The 20927-nt window shown below is 34.9% G+C and overlaps 1 long non-coding RNA gene across 1 annotated transcript; it reads right to left on the reverse strand.

Moving 5' to 3' along the window:
• Positions 1–15090: 15090 nt before the first annotated feature.
• LOC134754001 (uncharacterized) lies at positions 15091–16169 on the reverse strand. The gene is made up of 3 exons (XR_010128861.1): positions 16067–16169; positions 15717–15951; positions 15091–15238 (listed from the first exon to the last, which is right to left on the reverse strand). It is a non-coding gene; the product is annotated as an uncharacterized LOC134754001 (long non-coding RNA).
• Positions 16170–20927: the final 4758 nt, after the last annotated feature.

The raw sequence follows: 20927 nt of genomic DNA on the forward strand, positions 1-20927 counted from the left end.
CTGGTCATTAAAAATATTTAAACCACTTTGTAAAGAACTCTCAGCGTTAACTATGGTACATTTTCCTTGCGTCATTCTACATTCAAATATATCAATCAACATACATATTTTATTTATTACCGCTATTGCCAATATATTGGACCGGTAGCGAATTGGTCGATCAGCCGCTTGTTTCATATACAAAGTTTGATTTATTATAACTGTGTTTTTTAATGTTTTATCTTATCACATATAAACATCTTACTGTATAAACAGCGTTGATTTTTTTGATACTTTTTGCTTTGAATGTTTCATATACCTTCAAAGTTTGATTTATTATAACTGTGTTTTTTAATGTTTTATCTTATCACATATGAACATGTTATTGTATAAACAACGTTGATTTGTTGATAATTTTTGCTTTTAATTATTATTTTTACGATTGCAAGACTAACCTCATATAGTTTAACTAAATACATATCATGGCTGCTTTTATATTTAATATACAAAGTTTGATTTATATAATTGTGTTTTTTTAAGTGTTATTTTACTAATGCACAAAGTACCCAGTTCTTATTTACCCTTAGATAAGAGAAATTTAATCCAATTTCAGAGAGATGCACTACTTTAGTAGCAAAATAATAGTGAGAACAGATCTCACTCCTTAGAAACGGTCAAAATATCGTAAGTAATACATGACTATTTTATTTTTAAACATCCGTTAAGATATCCTAATCAGTCTGTCAACATAGCCATACCGAGGTATTCTATTCAATTTGCTTCTAACATTAGTCGCGAGAAAATAGTCTAACTAATTAGTCGATTACAAAATTTAGTTGTCCGAAATCAATCGGCAACTAATTTAGTTGCACTCTATACAACTAAGATTGATCAATCGTCGTTTTCAATCGTCAGTCGCAATTAATTATTGTAATCTTAATCGTTAATCGTTAGTCGATTACATTTTGCCCATCTCTGGTCCCCGGCAAGCTCGGTTCTCCATACAAACGTAGTTACGCTCTCATTTTAAAACGACTAGCTAATTTATTCCGTAGACTAAAATTACGTCTATTTAGACTAAAACGTTGTACTTACAATAGGATAAGGTATATCTATGTCTGTAATTAGTTTATGTAGCTTCAGATACCATAGTTAAACACTCTCTTTTTTGGGCAGTCGTGTAAAAAAATACAGCGAATTTAAGTTTTTCATGCAAAACTTGTTTTTGCTCTATTTCGTTTGTTTTATACTAGAGCTATATAAACTAATTACAGAACTATATATATACCTCATTTCATTATATGTGCAAAGTTTCATTGCAATCCAATACGTAGTTTTAAAATGAGAATGAAACTCCGTTTGTATGGGAAGTGTCAATGTCAAGTTTAAGTTTCTGATTTGAAATACGTACTCACCAGGTTAAATTTTTGGAGAACGTATTATTAAATAGTTACGCCATTACAGAGGGTATAATTGAAAACCTGTGGACAAAACGTATGATTACCACCATTGTCAAGAAAGTGCGATGACGTCACTATTATTATCATTATTATACCTATACATTATTATTTAGTATTCGATCAATATTTGATAAAAAACATTTTTTAAAGTTTTATAAATATGTAAAAAAATCGGCCAAGTGCGAGTCGGACTGGCGCACGAAGGGTTCCGTACCATTAAGGAAAAAAACAGCAAAAAATCACGTTTCTTGTATGGGAGCCCCATTTAAATATTTATATTATTTCGTTTTTAGTATTTGTTGTTATAGCGGCAACAGAAATACACCATATCACGGTTCATGAGATACAGCCTGGTGACAGACGGACAGCGGAGTCTTAGTAATAGGGTCCGTTTTTACCCTTTGCGTACGGAACCCTAAGAACGTGAATGCGAGGAAGATGCAATGAATACAATGACACACTTTTTACAGGAATTATTTTATTTATTGATAATATCAAAAAATAAGAATAAATTATCATTTTACCAAAACTACATTGGTACATACTTAACTAAATTATCACAAACAAAAAGGTTAACACTCGCCACATAACTCAGGTTTAGTCACGCTTACGTTTCGTTTAAATAAATACGATATGCGCAATATTCGTATTCGTTATGCCGACGACATTGTTCTGTTTGCCTCTTCTGCAGCAGGACTATAGCAAATGCTCCAAGACCTGAGCAACGCAAGCGTTCAGGTTGGACGGTACTTCAAATGGATCGTGCAAGGGTAGTTCTATGCGATTATTCAGTCGCACCAATCGCTTCATTACCATTCCCACAATAGCACTCCCGTGCTTCTGCTATTCTTGTCTTCTTCTCGTGTCGATGGTTTCAGACTTTTAGACTGTGCGGGACCAAAAGGCAGCGACATTTATCGCCCTGTCCGTCGCATCACGGAGATCCTGCTCTGAGCAGGATTGCGGGCACGCCGGGCAAGATAGCAAGTGTTCCATTGTTTGGGGAGTCGTCCCACATGGACATTGGGCGTCTGAGCCGCTTAGAGCGCCCCACTTCATGGAATTCAGGGGTGCATGGAAGGAGCGTCCCCGCACGACGCACTACGAGCAACTGATATTCCTACGAGGTATCCTAGCGTCTGGCGCACCCCGGGCAACGGTCAACACTTGTGCTTGATCCTTCCACCACGATGGTTTCACTGCTATTCTTGTCACAATGATCCTGTTTGTTTTTATAAAACGACCAATAATATACTCTTTATTTACAAAGTACCCAACCAATAATTGTATAAAAATAAACCCTTTATTTACAATATACAAAATTACCTACTTAACTTATCTTTCAACACACTTTTAGGCTCACAATCCTAGATATTAAACACGCGTGCTTTTTCATTATATTATAGATTATATTGTTAGGTAATGAATAATAATCCGACTGACTTGTATTTTGTATGGAAACAGTAGATTTTACAACACGGACTGGCGGGCGCCGTGGTGATGGTAATGGAGAATCAAAACGCAGTACAAAATCGCATAGAAATCACCCGCATTGACCCATAAATGACCAGGAAACTTGGGGTCGAGGTAGACGGACAGACTATACATTATTTTATTTTATTTTATTTTATTTTATTTTATTTTATTTTATTTTATTTTATTTTATTTTATTTTATTTTATTTTATTTTATTTTATTTTGATAGGTACAATAACATAATGCAGGCAAACAACATTGTAAAATATTTCTTACATAAGCAACTTACACATTACTTACATTACGATTACACTTACAATTGTACACAACATTATCGTGGAAGAATTATTGAGCTAAATACTAACTTTGACTATAAAATCTTCTGTTATTAAAGTTCATAGTAAAAACACAATAAATTGTTAGCACGATAAGATAATAAGTATTTACTTACAAATTTTGAGACAGTAAAACATTTTTGAACTTAAGTAAAGAAAAACTCAAAATATCAAAATCAATATCTAAGTTATTATATAAACGACACAGAGCTAAATACTAATTTTGACTATAAAATCTTCTGTTATTAAAGTTCATAGTAAAAACACAATAAATTGTTAGCACGATAAGATAATAAGTATTTACTTACAAATTTTGAGACAGTAATACATTTTTGAACTTAGGTAAAGAAAAACTCAAAATATCAAAATCAATATCTAAGTTATTACATAAACGACACAGAGCTAAATACTAATTTAGACTATAAAATCTTCTGTTATTAAAGTTCATAGTAAAAACACAATAAATTGTTAGCACGATAAGATAATAAGTATTTACTTACAAATTTTGAGACAGTAAAACATTTTTGAACTTAGGTAAAGAAAAACTCAAAATATCAAAATCAATATCTAAGTTATTATATAAACGACACAGAGCTAAATACTAATTTTGACTATAAAATCTTCTGTTATTAAAGTTCATAGTACAAACACAATAAATTGTTAGCACGATAAGATAATAAGTATTTACTTACAAATTTTGAGACAGTAAAACATTTTTGAACTTAGGTAAAGAAAAACTCAAAATATCAAAATCAATGTCTAAGTTATTATATAAACGACACATTCTAAAGACGGGCGCATTATTGGATACATTGTTATTAGGAACCGTAGGCAAGGCAAACAATTCGAGGTTCCGTGTTCTCTTACTGTTGGCTCTGATGGAAACATCCCGGCGTCATCCCATGGATATGATAGAGCTAATATCACTCTAAACTCCTACCATAAAAAAAAACTGATGGAAACATAATCCATGAGGTTATGTTGACGAGTATATTTACTTGGGCCAGTTAGCCTCTTTCAGGGAGAGACAGGAGATCAGGTCGAACGCCGGGTAATGCCTGGAAGAGCTACTGGTCCACGAAAGAGAAAGTTAATGGTTCCACGTTGAACCGATAGACGGCGCTGTGATTAGTTTACATTTAAGCGTTAAGTAATTGAAGCTACCAAAGATAATATATAAGATAGAGGCAGGGCCGGATCTAGGGTAGAGCAAGTGGAGCGGCCGCTCTAGGCGGATGGCAAGGGGGGCGCCAAAATGGCAAAATTGGCAAATGAGAAAAAAAAGGGTAAAAAGCTTTAACGAAGGGCGCCAAAACCCCATTTCGCTTTACCCTGATCAAGGACTCGGGCTGGCACTGGATAGAGGCCAGGGGTACTGTCATAGTAAATTCTGTAGTCACAGTAAATTTACTGCCATCTATCGACACACGATTAAAACTAAAAATATCAAAAAAATATTATTTATATATGGATAAATTATTTTTTTATTTGTATTTATTATTTTTATACGATTTAGAACCATGTTATTTCACTGATATGTGTTAAAATTGTTAAATAACAAACGAAACCGTCAACGCCATCTAGCCGAGAATAGGCCAAAGATTGGTATTGGTGGTAGCGCCATCTGTGCAATAATCAAATTTCCGAGGCACGTTTTTTCCTTAGACTGTATTCATCTTATACGGAGTTACATACATAGACATATATATTAAAGTATATATATCTATGGTTACATAGGTCTTTGAAGCTATTAATCATTGTATAAGCATAAATGCACGATAATTAAATCCATGAATTATTTTAAAAATGCAATTATTACAGTACTTTGTAGGAGTCTGCGTAAGTGCGTACAAAACATCAGATATTATTAAAATGTTTTTAAAACCCCACTCGAGAAGCGTCATTAAAAATCTGTTCTAAATTGGATACTGATTTGGCATTAAGCCACTATTCTCAGTGTATCTCGCTCACACTTATATAATTGGTGCTATGATATCAAATCAAGTTTAGATTTTTTAAGTTGGAGCTGGTTGGAGTGCTGCTCGTAGCTGCGCACTTCGAGCGACCTTTATTAATTTCGTAATAAAATTACTATACAATACAATACAAATACTCTTTATTACACACGGTACCTCATTACAGAAAACAATACAAAGAATACAGAGAATATGGATGGTATAAAAAGGATCGCAATCTCTTATGGCAGAATTGTTGTAAAAGTGACCGCGTTACGCTTTAAATAATAGTTCCTAATCTCTCCGGTGGCGCTAGTTAGGCTCCAGGACATGAGTATAACATGAACCATATAAGGCAACAAATAACCCGACCAAATTACGTAGGTTGTTTTCGGTAGTATTTCGGTGTATGGTGGCGCCGCCTAATTACTGTTTTTTGATGGACACTTTTCATACATAGAGATTTGGCTCCTTTATATAGTCTCCATGACAGAGAAGAAGAGGTTAAACAACAGACGGTAAGAACTATAAAAATATTCCTCTATTCCTTTCCTACTTCCCTTTTTAGTCTACACGCTTAAATTCCTTCTGCTTTAGTACAAAAAAAAATTAAAACACTTTTCACTGACAGATAAATTAAACTTCACTTTGTTTTAAAACCCATCCAAGAGATGGCGCAATTTTCCTTTATTTTTTAAGTTAATAAACGAATAACATACCGTAGTGTTATCAAGTTATATAAGTGAATATTTTTTAACGTAGCAAATGATTTGTTCTTAAAATCCTACACTCACACGCAGTCAATGATGCAGAAAGGTAATCACACAATTAAACGTCCACCACGGCACAAAAAGGAAATACACTGCCCAGACCACGACGGCACGACTTGAGTACAAAGTGTACTAACTGCTCGCGACGATCGATCCAGGTCTTCTAGTGTACCTATTACAGTGTTGCCAGATCGTCCCAGATAGGACGATTTTCCGTCCTTTTTAATGCCACGCCGTCCCTTTGTCGTCCCTTCCGAACTACCGTCCCTTTCGGGCATCGAGCGTCCAGTATAAAAGATTTTGAAAATCTTTACCAAAATACCGTCCATCGACGGTACATATCGAGTACTTAAGTAGCATGCGCCTATGTATTTGTCTATACATCGATAATTTGCCTGTTTTGAAGAAGCCTGATGTACTAACAACGCACTAACATTGATAATTTTGACCATTTGCATTGATCGCAGGTACACAAATTATGATAAAAATGTTCCAACTTTGTTTTCGTCCCATTGTGATAAAAACCGTCCCTTTTTAGATTACACATCGTCCGTAACTAGGGATACGGGCTGGTAACATTGGTACCTAAGCATGCGCATTAGGTCGGCATGCGCAGATATGTATAAGATTCCTAGATTTAAATCTGCGCGTTAGTCTATCCCTTCCTTCCCTAAGTAGGCCACTTTTAAGTTCACGTTTTGGCACGTCGAGCGCTGACATCACTTTTAGGACTATGGAACTCCGCGCGAGCTCGGATTTATACCTCTCCCATAGAGTAACTTATACTAGAGCGGTACTGTCATAGTAAATTTTGTAACCCCAGTAAATTCACTGCCATCCGTCGACACACTTTAAAACTAAAAATGAAGATTTATAAAAATACGATAGAATGTATTTAAATATAGATAAATGATTTTTTTTATTTGCATTAATCATTTTTATGATTTTGACCCATGTTCTTTCACTGATATGCGTTAAAATTGTTAAATAACAAACGAAACCGTCAACGCCATCTATACGACTGTAGGCCAAAGCTAGTAGCGCCCTCTGAACGAAAATCAAATTTTCTTGATTTTCGAGGCACGTTTTTTCCTTAGACTGTATCCATCTATTACGGAGTTATATCTATCTTTGGTTTTATAAAGGCCGTAACACACCGTTGCACCGCACCAAGGTCATTGTGCGACGCATCCATAAGTAAGAGCGAGAAAGCGATATCTCTTTCTCGCTCTTACTTATGGTTGCATCGCACAATGACCTTGGTGCGGTGCGATGGTGTGGTACGACCATAAGGTGTAGTGATGAGTGAAAGTATTTAAAATTTTAAATGTAACGTTTGAATTTAGAATTTATTGTAAGATTATAAGTATTAAAAGTAGCCCCGAAACGAATACTAACTGAATACTAACTGCTGTGAGGTCTAGACTGGACCGCTAGCGTCGGATGCATCCAGATCGATAGTTAGGACATGCGCTATATGCACTTCTTTGTTCCCGTATTGGATACATCCATACTGTGTAGGCCATAGACATAGTATAGTAGTTATAGACATGAAACCGAGCGATCAGGGGTAAGAGAAAGACATATTCATGTATTGACAGGTTAATGTATGGCAGCATAATCCTTTTCCTCTTTCACTCTTATAAATTTCGGTATGTCACCATCGCCTACCTATGCTGCCATAACCCGACCATGAAAAAAAACCCGGTCGGTGATAAGGACAAAGCATGGCACTATTTTCTCTTTCCTCTTATAGGAATCGCAATAAGACTATCTTTCTCTATCAAAGAGTGTCAGGCCCTTGGTGTAGGCCAACGGCAAGGAAGCAGGGGCCCTACCGCGCTCTTGCATATTCCAGCGATAGAGAGGCAGATAAAGAAAATTACGTTTTTAGCGGTAGGGTCTCAGTTATGTTAGAGTGAGATAACAGACGTTTGTTTGTTTGTTACCGTTGTTGTCGAGTTGTGCTATCTGCATCACTTTCATAAATACGTCAAACGAAAATGATGTAGCGACTCGCAGCGACGCAGTAAGAAACAAATAAGCATTCCATGAAGGGTTTCTTGCAATATGTGGCCACAAAACGATGCCCAAATTTCGGTAACTTTTATTGCAGTACTTAGCCAAAACATAACTTCGATCTCCAATATTTCATATGTACCTATAACATTAGCTACACAAACTATAATCTAATATATATAACCAAACACAATATAAAACAGACACCACAAACCTTATACTACACTTAGCCAATAGATGGCTCTGCAGATTACACCATGGCATTCATTGTAATTACTTGAACATTCAACATATCACTTTGTCCTCTTGTCTGTGCAGGATAAAGATCCTAACCGAATTTTGATAATATTTTAGCATTTTTTTCGAAAACGATTTTTTCTGCTCTATAGAGGTTTGAACTTTTAAACCCATGAATTTTGACCAGCACACACATATGAAACGTTAGACTTAAACCACATAACAGGACAATATTTTTCAAGATATAATTAAATGATTTCAACACTTATATACTTGTAGCCCGATGTATTATTTCACTTGTAGTGTAGGAGCCAAATAAACACATAATTTCACAATCCCACTCAATAAATTCAACACTTGCACTTGCATCTGTAAAGCTCAGGCTTTACACTATTATGAATTATCACTTCACAAATAACTAAACTATAATTCTTGTAAATGCTTGCTTTTTACGCCATTTTCATGTAAGTATTTAAACGTTTACTATAACGTTAACGATTTACGTATAACGTTTAGTTTTGTAAATAAATATTTTACACCTTGTATGAAAGATTGCACCAAAAGATTAATAGAAAAACGCAGACAGCAGTTATTTTTAGACACAATTTCTATTTTAAAACCCGTATAAAACTATAAAGAGTAGGTAATTTGATTGTGACGTTACATGATAGTGTTTCATATAAATTCCATAGTAGCAAAATCGTTTTGACAGTTCGAAAAAAGAAACTGATTTGACTAGTAGTCAAATATCAAGGGCCTGACTGGGCCTGACACTGATAGAGAAAGATAGTCTTATTGCGATTCCTATAAGAGGAGAGAGAAAATAGTGCCATGCTTTGTCCTTATCACCGACCGGGTTTTTTTTCATGGTCGGGTTATGGCAGCATAGGTAGGAGGCGATGGCGAAATACCGAAATTTATAAGAGTGAAGGAGAAAAGGATTATGCTGCCATACATTAACCTGTCAATACATGAATATGTCTTTCTCTTACCCCTGGTCGCTCGGTTTCATGTCTATAACTACTATACTATGTCTATGTCAAATACCCTATTGAATAGAGCCTGTGGAAGAAATGCAATACGCGTTATTCGAAGTTTTTCACTCGCAAGCTGAGCATAAGCAAATAATTAAAAATCGCTTAAGCATTTATGCTAATGAATGAATGAATGAAAGAAATTGAGTGCAACTGTAGATAGCTCTTTGATGGCACTCAATAGATACTAGAGTCTGGCTAATGAAAGTTGAACCTGAAAAACCGCGGCATTTTCAAAAAATCTGTAGCAGGTGGCTCTTTGATTACAAGGATTGCATAACTTTTATACTTTTTTATAATTTTCATATTCTAGAAATCATAAAAAGTATAAAAATTATGCAATCCTTGTAATCAAAGAGACTCTACCGCGAGTGAATTCGCCGCTAGGGGCGCCACTATGGCACGGGTCACTTCGATGCCTCTTTCTTGTGAGATTTTACGAATTATCGTGTTTATTTTGAAAAATTAGCAATTTCATAGTCATTGTGACAAATATATAGGACCGCATAGGACTGCTTGGTCATATATTATAAACGGCATGTAATAATGGCTTTAAAAAAAGCTTTACTACGAAGGTTCAAAATAACGCGGCAGTAAATAATAGCCAATTTTGAAGTTAAGTCAGGCTTGAAAGTCTAATAAAACCTATTTTTGTCAATTTCATTACTATCACTCACTAAATCATCACATCAAACTTGACAGTATTCTTTATCTATCAGCACCGAGAAATGAAGTTCTGAACCGCACTACAACAATCGTATAAAACACCTAATATTTTTCAAACGGCGCCACCTACCGGCAAACCATATAACTCTCTCGTTCCATAAAGTGCAACTTCACCTGCCCTGAAAAAAAGATGGCGCCTTTACCTTGCCCGACACAGGTATCACGCATGCGGTCTGCTGGGCCATAACGGCGAAGTCAGTTTTTCCAAGTGCCATAAAATTCCAAAAAAAACAAGAATTTGACAATTCTAGGGTTTGACAGGGCAAGCTATGCTCGCGCCATCTGTAAAATACTTCCACCGACCAATCCCATTTCGAAAAAAGTAGTTAGTTTCGCCAGAAATGTACCTGTATTTTTTTTCACCGCGATTCTAAACTTATGAGCCACGCTGCGCACGCATCAGGTAGATAAATAATACAGAAGTCTCTTTTCTTCCGTATATGTGTGAGAGAGAATAAATGCGCGTGTATAGAAGTGCAATACGCATGGCGTTTGTTTTTATGTAACGGCGCATATGCGCGCGCACTATTTTCTTGCGTCAGTGTTTCAAATGAGGACAGGTACTTCTTTTGCGACGCATAAACCGAAAATATAAAAATGAAAATAAAATCCAAATAGTATAAATTCATGCAAGTTAGGTACGTTAAAAAAAGCCGGACAAGTGCGAGTCGGACTCGCCCACCGAGGCTTCCGTACTTTTTAGTATTTGTTATTATAGCAGAAATACATCATCTGTGAAAATTTCAACTTTACAACTGTCTAGCATTCACGGTTCATGAGATACAGCCTGGTGCCGGACAGACAGACGGACGGAGAGACAGACAGTCAAGTGGAGTCTTAGTAATAATAATAGGGTCCCGTTTTTACCCTTGGGCACGGAACCCTAAAAAATTAGATACAATTCCTTGTTTAAAATAGAAGAGTAGCATAGAGACTGCATTGTGCTGCGTTCTGCCGTCTTCCTGCTTTTATCCTAAATAAAATAAAATAAAATAAAAACTTACTTTCTTTATGGGCGAACACTGGCCACCAACCGCTGCGCAGTTCCAAATTTAAAACTAAGCAAGCGCGAGCTATTTCGACGCAAAACTAAATTCAAATTTCGAAAAAACCGTTAAAAGAGCTCGCACGCTGAAAAAGAAAAGACTTCCAAACCGGTTACAAAGGAAGTAGAAAACTAGATTTAACCGGTTTGGCTACTCTACTCACCAAAAGAAGACGTCATGTTCGGAACGGAGGCGCGAGCGAAATGGACGAAGCTTAGTTAGAGCTTTAGGTCGGAAGCTGGGTCTAGACCTAATTTGCGCATGCCCATTGGCATCGATTGAACGGAGCCCCAGGACGTCTGGCGTTGCCTAGTAACCCTAGCCTCCCTAAGTGGGATGAGGGCTGTGGTGCTCAAAGTTTACGCGTCTATGTAATTGACAACATGATGAAATGCAGGATACTGATTATGTTTTATTTGATTCAGTGTGATGTGTTTTGATGTGCTTAAATATATATATATATATATATATATATTGTGACTAGCCATATGCTCTATCCATAAATATAAAGCAATTAAATGCTGGGAGGCCTTAGATTCAAAATAAAATTGGTTTTTTTTATAATATTCATTTGGGCTTATGTCAAATTATTTGATTTTATCTTTCTCTAGGGCTTTGACAGGGCATTACAATATAAATACAATTGTATTAAAGTAAAAACAATAAGAAAACTATTAGACAAAATCTTAGAAAATAATATCAACTTTTGAAAACAACGCCATCTGTGGGCCGAGTGAGAAATTCAGTGCATTATGATGTACGTATAAAAGTATTGACTATCGAAACATTATCAACGAGCTGTTTCACGTTCAAGTGGTTGCATAAGAGGGATCATAGATGGCTCTGATTAAGGTATTACATCGTGGTCAATCAAAAACATATCTTATGTATGGGGAATAAGGGTTACGCGAAAGACACGTTGTTACGACTTTTTGTTCTGAGAAATCGAGTGTTCGCACAGGTGCATGTTGTCCAACTTATGTCATTAAACAAAAATGAGACTTAAATTAAAGGACGTAAGAGTTATATTATGAAAATTGCAATCTTATATTTGGTAGGTAAATTCTAATGTAACCATAATGAGACCGTAATGCAACCATAATGCTACCATAATGCGTCCATAATGCGTCTAAAGACTTTCTGAGAATCATGTCGGCATTACGCAGGTGCACCGCAGGTGTTATTGAAATGACGACAAATGAAACCATATAAAAGGGAGTAGGGAAGGATCAGTTTTCAGTTTTACTTTGTGCTTCGGACCGGCAATTGACTCTGGTTTAATAGTGTTTGAAAAAATTACTGGTGGGTGGAAAATCTCTGTTCATTTTTCTAAGTGTTTGACTTTATTTAGGACAAGACTTAGTCTTTGACCTGATGAAGTTAGCCTTTGGAAATTGTGTCTTTGTTTGGCTTTGCGGAAACTATGTTTGTTTTCGTAATGGATAAACTTTGATACTATCGAGCAGTGTGTTTCCACTTTTGCTATTAATTTTAACAGGAGTTTTGTAATGAAGGTTTAACATCAAGTGAATACTCTGCCCATGATATCTATTATTTGGTTTTACTGAGGACAAACGTCTTCAACAAGGCTAAGTTTAGAAGATGTGTTATTTTTCGGACGAATGGGGTCAATGAACTCATATCGTTTGGACTTAATGCATCCGGGCTAAGTATTTCATTATCATTTTATGCCTTCATAAAATAATAATCTAATTAAATTGTTTTGATTAAATATTTGCGTTATGATTGTTTGTTTTAAATGTAAAATATAATGTCTATATGACATAATTTATAAAGTAATAAAAATTATTTGTTTGAGAATAATATCAGAAAACTCCTACTTGTTTTTCTTATGATTCAAAGCCAGATCAGTGTCTAGACAGACAGTAGTCTAGCCTTTCACTTGCTATCCAAAACGGTGACAAACGGCAAATGGAAGGAGGTCTTTCTTTTACCAAGATGAGGGTGTACTTGGCGCTTTCTCTTTACCAACATAGAAAGCGAAATATCTCTCCCTCCCTGGTCTCCAATGCCCAACTGTTAGACTAAAGCGAGGGCATCACGTGCGTGCCATTGAGTGTAAACTCTGCTCGTTTGAAACCTACAGTATTTGGAGGTCTTGTATTTTAAATATATTTATATGTGCCATTTATAGACATAATAGGGACCTAATCTATCCAAGTGCTGTCCCTGTCTCTGTGCAACCCGCCTTGGAGGGGATTAAAAACACAGGCCGTTTAGCTTTGATGTATCAACTTGGCCGGTTGAACGATTAGCTCTCTAATTAGGGAAATCACTTGCGTGTTTTTCAAAGTACTAGGTCTATGGTAAGTATGATCTGTGCTTTGATTACACTAGAATAGGCCATTGTATTAGGAATAGGGTAGCTTCACACTCACCATTTGTTAGGAGTTAGGGTCTCTTTTATTGCTTGATCTGACATATATATTTTTCTTCATTATCCTGAAAAGCGTACGTGTAATAGGCAAGGGGTTTAATTGCCTAGATATTCCTATTTTATAATGTATCTGCGTAAAAAGGTATTGTGGTATATAAAATCTTATACTATTTGGTTTTATTTTGCTAAAATTTCTAGTGTTTTGATGCGGGAGCGAGGTACTGAATATTTCATTCTGGATTCCAAGGTATATACAAAATAAATTCCTAAAATATCAAGCTGGGTTTAGGTATACATACCGTTCTGGAATGGAAGAATGGTTTGTTTTAGGGATCCCTTGGCAGGCAAGAGCAGTCCAATGGGAGGAGTCAAGAGTGGAATAATGCTCGACTTGATATTTCTGTCTCATAAAATAGTTAACAAATAAATTTGGTACTTCGTTTGTGCGTCTAAAAGACTGGAAAGAGTCTATACTTTCAGTTCTGGGTAGTGGAAAAGGGATTAGTATCCCTAGCTTTTGAACATAAAAAAGAAGTAATTTTGATTGACTGATGATACTTGGCGCTTCTTTCATCAGATCATCTAGGAATGCTTAGGTTGCGAAGCGTTGGTCATAGCCCATCTGGCTACAATGTTAGGATAGGTGACCCGATTGATGGTTTGAATCGGGATAAGGCTTTCTGACCCGCATCGAGCATGCGAAGCAGTACGTGTGAACTCACACATCGTTTAGAAGGTGATAGTATAATTATAACTTTTCCTAAAAAGTTAGGGTGTAAATGGGCTTATCCTGGGAGTGCTGCTTCGTATGTTATCCCGAAAGCTTAATAGGCGTAGCGGGACTTCACCAAAAACATTTTTAAACTCATTTTACCAACTACATTTTTAATCTTATACTAACCATGTATGCTGCAATTACCTAAATAACGTCAAATGTAATATGCCTTTAACAGCATTTACATTACACAAATAGATTTAACTAAATTGTAATATTAATTTCATCACTGCGCACGGGGTTCTATTTTAGAGTCCTTCACTACGCTCAGTATTCAATTGTGGAATCCTTCGCTTAGTTTAAGATTCGATGTTCGCCTCTCAGTAAATACGTCATTTTGCTCCCTTGTGACTCAATCTACTATTTCTATTCTTGTAACTATTAAAATATTCTTTAGTGTCATAATAAAATATATCTTCAGTACCATAAATATTTATTCCTTAAAATAAGGGTCCAAAATATAGTTGTTACTCATTAAAGAATCTAGGGTTCCGCGGTTCACTTCGAGGGGTTCTAACGCTAGACTAGACGATCACATGGCCAAATTTTAGAGGTAAATTCTTAAGGGGTAGATTTTTAAGATTTAGAATAAGATTAGTTTTAATGGTAATAGTTGGGGTGGTGACATTTTGGAAGCCGTGACCAGTATCTGAAATGTACCTTGGGGTACATTTTGGTGTAACGTGATGCAGGATTCATTTTACCTTACTATGGTTTTTCAAAATATATAAAAGTAGCCGTTGGCTACATTTTGTTGACGTGAAGCGGAGTGTGTACACTATATTTTGGACTTTTAAGAGAAAATGACTGACCTTTTGGAGATAAAAAGACAAATTTTGACTTCATTATTTAATAACAGGCTTTAAATACATATTTTCAGTTTTCAGTCTTAGTTCAGGGTAATGTTCTTAGAGATACTGCTGCCAGGAAGGTACCCATTTTTCATCTTTCATATTCTTTCATCACTTAGTCACGTTAGGGACTTTTAGGAGCAACCTTCATTTTTGTAACTGCTAGTGTATCTTGTATCTGAGAAATAAAAATAGACACATTAGATTGCCTTATTAAATAGGAAATTTACTAGTAGGTTAAAACTTAAGATGAGTTAAGACAGGATAGCTTTTAGCCGTGTCATGTAAGAGTACTTCAGTTTAGATAATGGGGGGTGAACCTTATTACATTAGCCACAAAACCGAAGTGTATTAGACTGATGATGATGAGCAGTGGGGTATAAAACACTTCAAAATTACAAGTAGTCTAAATGAATGGGGGTGAAGTCTAACTTTTTTTATTAATAACAACGCAAATGTGACACTACATTTGACAAATAGATAGCTAGTAGTGTGCAGCAGTTAAGTTCCAATTAGCTAGGGGTACAGGGGAGACATTCACATTGGGTTCCTTATCGTTAGGTGACTTATTGGTATTTCACTTTCATAGGCATCAGTATTTTATGAATGTACAGAACATATTCAATATGATCGAGTAGGATTAGACTTTAAGGTACCTGACGTTACGCGCTGCAACATATAAAGCCATCTTTCTTGTTGTATCCAGTATAAAAAGCAGCCTTCCTTCATAATAATACTAGAGAAGACATTTAAATACGGGCGTTTTTTCTTGATTTTCTGCTTTATGATCATTTTAACCTCTAACACTGCATTTTCCAATAATTATTGTTGTATTTCATCCATAATTCGCGGCAAAATCCTTTTGTAGATTCATGTGAGTGATATTTCAATCTGTAAATAAGAATTTTCATTGAAAGATTGACACAACGTACATAATTTTCACAAGATTGTTCATGCGGCATTACTGGAACAAAACAATATTTAAGGGCTAAAGTATAATACTAACTTGTTCTTTGAAATTAGTCACACTCCCAACATTTGTTTTATTTGACTTGGAATCACATATCGCCAGTTCACATTTTATGCGAACGTCCATGTTTTGTTTTGAAAGAAAACGTGCGGATGGTTGGTACCATTGGTACATATCACAGATATACTCTGACACGGCGACTTTGTCAGTAGAGGAAGGCGGCTGATTTGAAAAATATAGGCGCAAGATTGACAAGTTAGGTTCGTTTTATTATAGCAATACATCAAAATGACATTTATGCGTTTATCTCGTTACGTTGGTAGTATGAATTTAGTATAACTAGATGAAACTTAAGAGGGAGAGGGGAGATGACCGAGCGGGGTGGTCTTGTGTCTTTTGATAGGAGTAGCAGGGATAGTGCAATCATTGCGTATGTTCTGTGAATGGGTTGAGTTTATCTCGTTAACTTGGTAGTTAAGATGATTTTTACAAATGTGATCTTTTAGGGTTCCGTACCAAGGGGGTGCGAAGGGAGACTTTATGGTGCGACTCTGTCCATCTGTCTGCCACATTGCTAATTATCTCAAGCTGATTAAGCTATCGATTTTTTTATTTTATTTTATTGCTATTTAAGTAGGGTGGTATGAAGTAATTATAGGTAAAATATAGGGACGAAATGGAACAAGGAGGGTTTTGTGGTTTAAAAAATAAAACAAACATCATTTGTGTACCTACATTCATTAACAACTTAATTTTTTTTATATGGACAATATTCATTGGAGTACCTGAAACAAAAGAAAACTTATTAATGGTTACATTTAAATCATCCATTTGAGGGGGTACAGCATCATTTTGAATACTATTTTAATCTAGGAAATTATTAAACAGATCCACAGGAAATATTGTTTCATCTAGAACAAAACTATTCTTCAAAACTTTAGAGAAGTTTGAGAACCTTTGCTTTACAGGTTGTATTTCCATAAGTTTAGATCACGAATAAGCTAGAGATTAAGTTTAGTTAGTAAACAGAATTAGAATAGGGAGGATATGTAAGCCTAAAGACATTTTCATCTTTTCACTCTTTCATCGGGAACTCTCCGTTTAGGCTTTTTGAAATATTTGTGTCAGATGTAAGCATAAGTTTTAAGCATATAATGAGTTTTGTATTTATATAATAAGATAAAATACCTGTCATAAGTGGGAATAGTCAGTAGATGTACAGTGAAGGCCGATATGTTGATGCTGCGGGGGAATGTCAGTTCTCCAGGAAATGCTGGAAACAGAAAGAAAAAGAGTTAGCTAATAGGGTATATGTAAGAAAACCTATTTATAAGTTTTATTTAAAGTATTTATTATTTACTATAGGTATTTCTACTTAGGGTCTTCAGTTAAGAAAAGGGAAAATTAGGATATTTTTGCTTTACGGGGCAAATTTCTATAAATTAGGACACAAATAGGTTAGATTTAGATTAACAGGATTAAAACTAGGTTAGTTAACATAATTAAAATAATATGTATAACGCTAGGAATGTTCTTACTAGGGACCCTCTTCACTTATTCCTTGGGGTTTTGAAATAAGTGTCGGTCTTTGAAAACATTTTTTTTTGTCAAACCTAAGAGTAACTGTCAACTAGTAGTATGGGGTTGTACTTACTTTATATATTTATTTATTATTCTTTTATTCAAGACAATAAATAGTCCAATGAGTGAATGTTTCTTCAAAATACATTTGTCATGGTATCTTCATAATATAGAGCCAATTTATTTTGTTCCGGTAAACAGTTTATGCATCATATCAGCAGAGTTATTTGCTTGCTGTAAAAAAAAAAAGATCAGGTTGTAAGCTTAATTTTCTTTATTTTTATTATATTAGATAGACAACTAAAAACAAACAAAAAATGTTTTAAATACTCATCTTAACTGATTATTTTCTGTTTTGAAACATACAACAGTAGAGGGGAGCATTATATATAGAATTTTAACAACAGGGCTAAGTAGTTACTTATTATTCAACAAGAAACCTTAATGCAAGTCTGTAAGGGACAGGAATCATTAGACAGTAGATTTCATGACAGATAGTTCAATTTGTGATCAATTATTTAGTGCTAAAGTAGGTTTAACATCCTCTAAAAGACATTTTTATCTAACAAATAAATAAATAAAAAAAACCTTACCTTGTTTGTGCAATAAATTCTCCAAGTTTAAAACTCAGTTCATGCACAATAACGATATGTAAGCCTGTTAAACATCCTTTATAGACTGATCGTACGCTGGGTCATAGTAAAAAGCACTAGATTCATCCATAAGTTGACGAGAAAAGAGGAACATTGGCCATATAATATTTCTGAGTTCCCACGTCATTTTATTTTCTACCGATTTTACGATAGGCTATATTACGAAAATTACACGAGCGCTCTCAGAGGCAATCTTTGCTTTGCTTTCTGGTTTTCAAATTAGGTCCATCTGGACAATTTTGTTGTCGCAAATCACTTACGAAACAATGTCACATCGTAGATAGACACGACTTCCATTACAAGAATGGCGTCTTCAGTTTTGTTCCAGCGTTTATCGGATGTTTAGGTATTTGAAAAGTATAACGCCGGTAACTGGAATAGGTAACTGTCCTGAATAATAAATATTAAATAAGAAAAAATGAACGTCGACACGTCGTTTCAAGAAGAAAATAAATAGGTATTTAAACAATTGACAGTAGCGAAGGTTGCCATAGACAAATCAAGTTAAGCAGGTGTTAAACATTTCGATTCAGTCTAGGATAGCTTGGGGTTTTGAAGTTATTAAATTGATTATTTAAATTTTCCCATTGTATAATTGCATCTTTATCATTAAATTAATATGACGTGCAATTTTAAGGCCTAATTAATAATTTATTTTGCTGCGCCATCTATTAGAAACTTACTTAACTAAGTCCGTTACACTACATTCATAGACAAACAAACTATACCCGACCCAATTGCGTGGGTTGTGTTCGGTGTGTTACAGGGGATGTTGTAGCGTGTTTTTGATTTCGTCACATTATACCCACGTGCGCTCGCGCACCTCTAGAAAAGAATATTGTCTATGCGAAAAAGCGGTTTACACTGTCGTTTTCATACAGTATTGAAATTAATTAATGAATCGATTGCTAATTATTTCTTCATAAAAAACAGATTAGATTGATCTTTAGAAAAAATATATGACCAATTAAAAAATCATTTCAATAAAATTATTTCTTTTTGATATTTTGATCTGTCGTTAATAGTCTTGGGTGGTCTTGGGTTTTGGCAATAACCTGGCGGTAAATTTATTTGGTTTCAATTTTGACAGTTCAGTTTGATATTTAATTTGCAAAATAAACAAAGTGAATTTACGGATAAAAGATTGTTTTAGTGAAAAAGTGTAGAAAGTGTAGTGGTATTTGATTCAAATTATGTTAAAATGAGTATAATTTGTGATTATTGTTGTGCGCGAGTGATAAAAATTGGTGAATTTTACAATTAATTCTACTCGACTTTCGAAATCATGGCAGAGGCTTTATTTATCAACAACATTGAAATCTGTGGAATTGCCGAAAATGACACAAAGACGTGCTAGTGCTACAGCTGATTAAGGCGTTCACGCAGCTGCTGGACTTGAACCAGGCAATCAGGAGATATTCAAGAACACAGACAGAAGAAACCTTACCAGACTGAAACTCATCAGATCAAATTGCATATTAGGATCAATCCTTCAATCACGGTTTCCTTGCGCGACAGTAAACACGACGAATGATGTGCAGTTGCTTCAATAAAGGCTCAAGATTTGAATGGAGAAGGAGAGAGCAAGGTGTTCTTTAGATAATCATTGGTACTTACAACATCATAACTACTATGGATGATTAATAAAACAATCAAGGAAACCTCTTTGCAAGTATGTTTAAAGTCAAGATAAACAGGTGATTGCACGAGCCAAGGACGGAGAGAGAAGAATCTTTTAGGTACGCACTGAAGGTGAATTGTGCAAATTCACATCACACATGGAACTTCGGACACTTAGTATGTATTCATTTCGTTTCTTCTTTTGCCTCCTTTGTTTTTTTTTTTGAATTATGGAATAAACCATTTATATGTATGAAATTATCTATATACAGTGGATTTCATTTATTACAACCTTGGTTGTAGCGATTATTCGGCTATAGCGATGTAAATTCCAAGTCCCATGAATTAAAAGCATACTTTAGTGCTGGATTTATGTGAATATAGCGACTTCGGGAGTAGCAACAGTACTTTTAATAAACCATATTTGTAACAAGTTCTTAGAGGTCCCATGCACATATTGCGATCAGAGAGCTTTACTTTCTTAACTTCATTCATTTACCTACATCGACAGATGATTAGCAACTGTTGTGACTTTTGTTTATAGGTGGATAGTTCAGAACATACTCACGTATTTGTATTTATTTCTTTACTTTTGCCTATAACACGTGAATACAAATTTTAACAAGTCCAAAACAATTTCCAGGTTGTATTTAGTATAAAAAAAAATATTACCACTTGTTCACATTATATAAAATATAATACTAAGTTGACGGTTAGTTCTCTGGAACATTCGAATAATTTTATAATCACATGCTTTCTTTTTTATAATCAAATTTTTCTGATTGAAATTCGGTAGGTAACGCATTTACAAGAAATTCCAGAATTATTTGTACATAGGTATATGTGTAGTTATTTGCGTTATATTGTGTGGATTACAAAATTATTTTTTATTTTTTTTATATAAAAAAAAACAAAAAAAAAAACAGTTATTGACTGTGGAATAAGTTGAGTGCGACTCAGGATTATATTTTCATTATTTATATGTACAGTTAGCAAATAGTTAGTCCGTTTGTAGGAATGCAAGGTGGTTAATTTTTCTCTGC

This window comes from Cydia strobilella, chromosome Z (assembly GCF_947568885.1).
Source record: "Cydia strobilella chromosome Z, ilCydStro3.1, whole genome shotgun sequence".
NCBI lineage: Eukaryota > Metazoa > Arthropoda > Insecta > Lepidoptera > Tortricidae > Cydia > Cydia strobilella.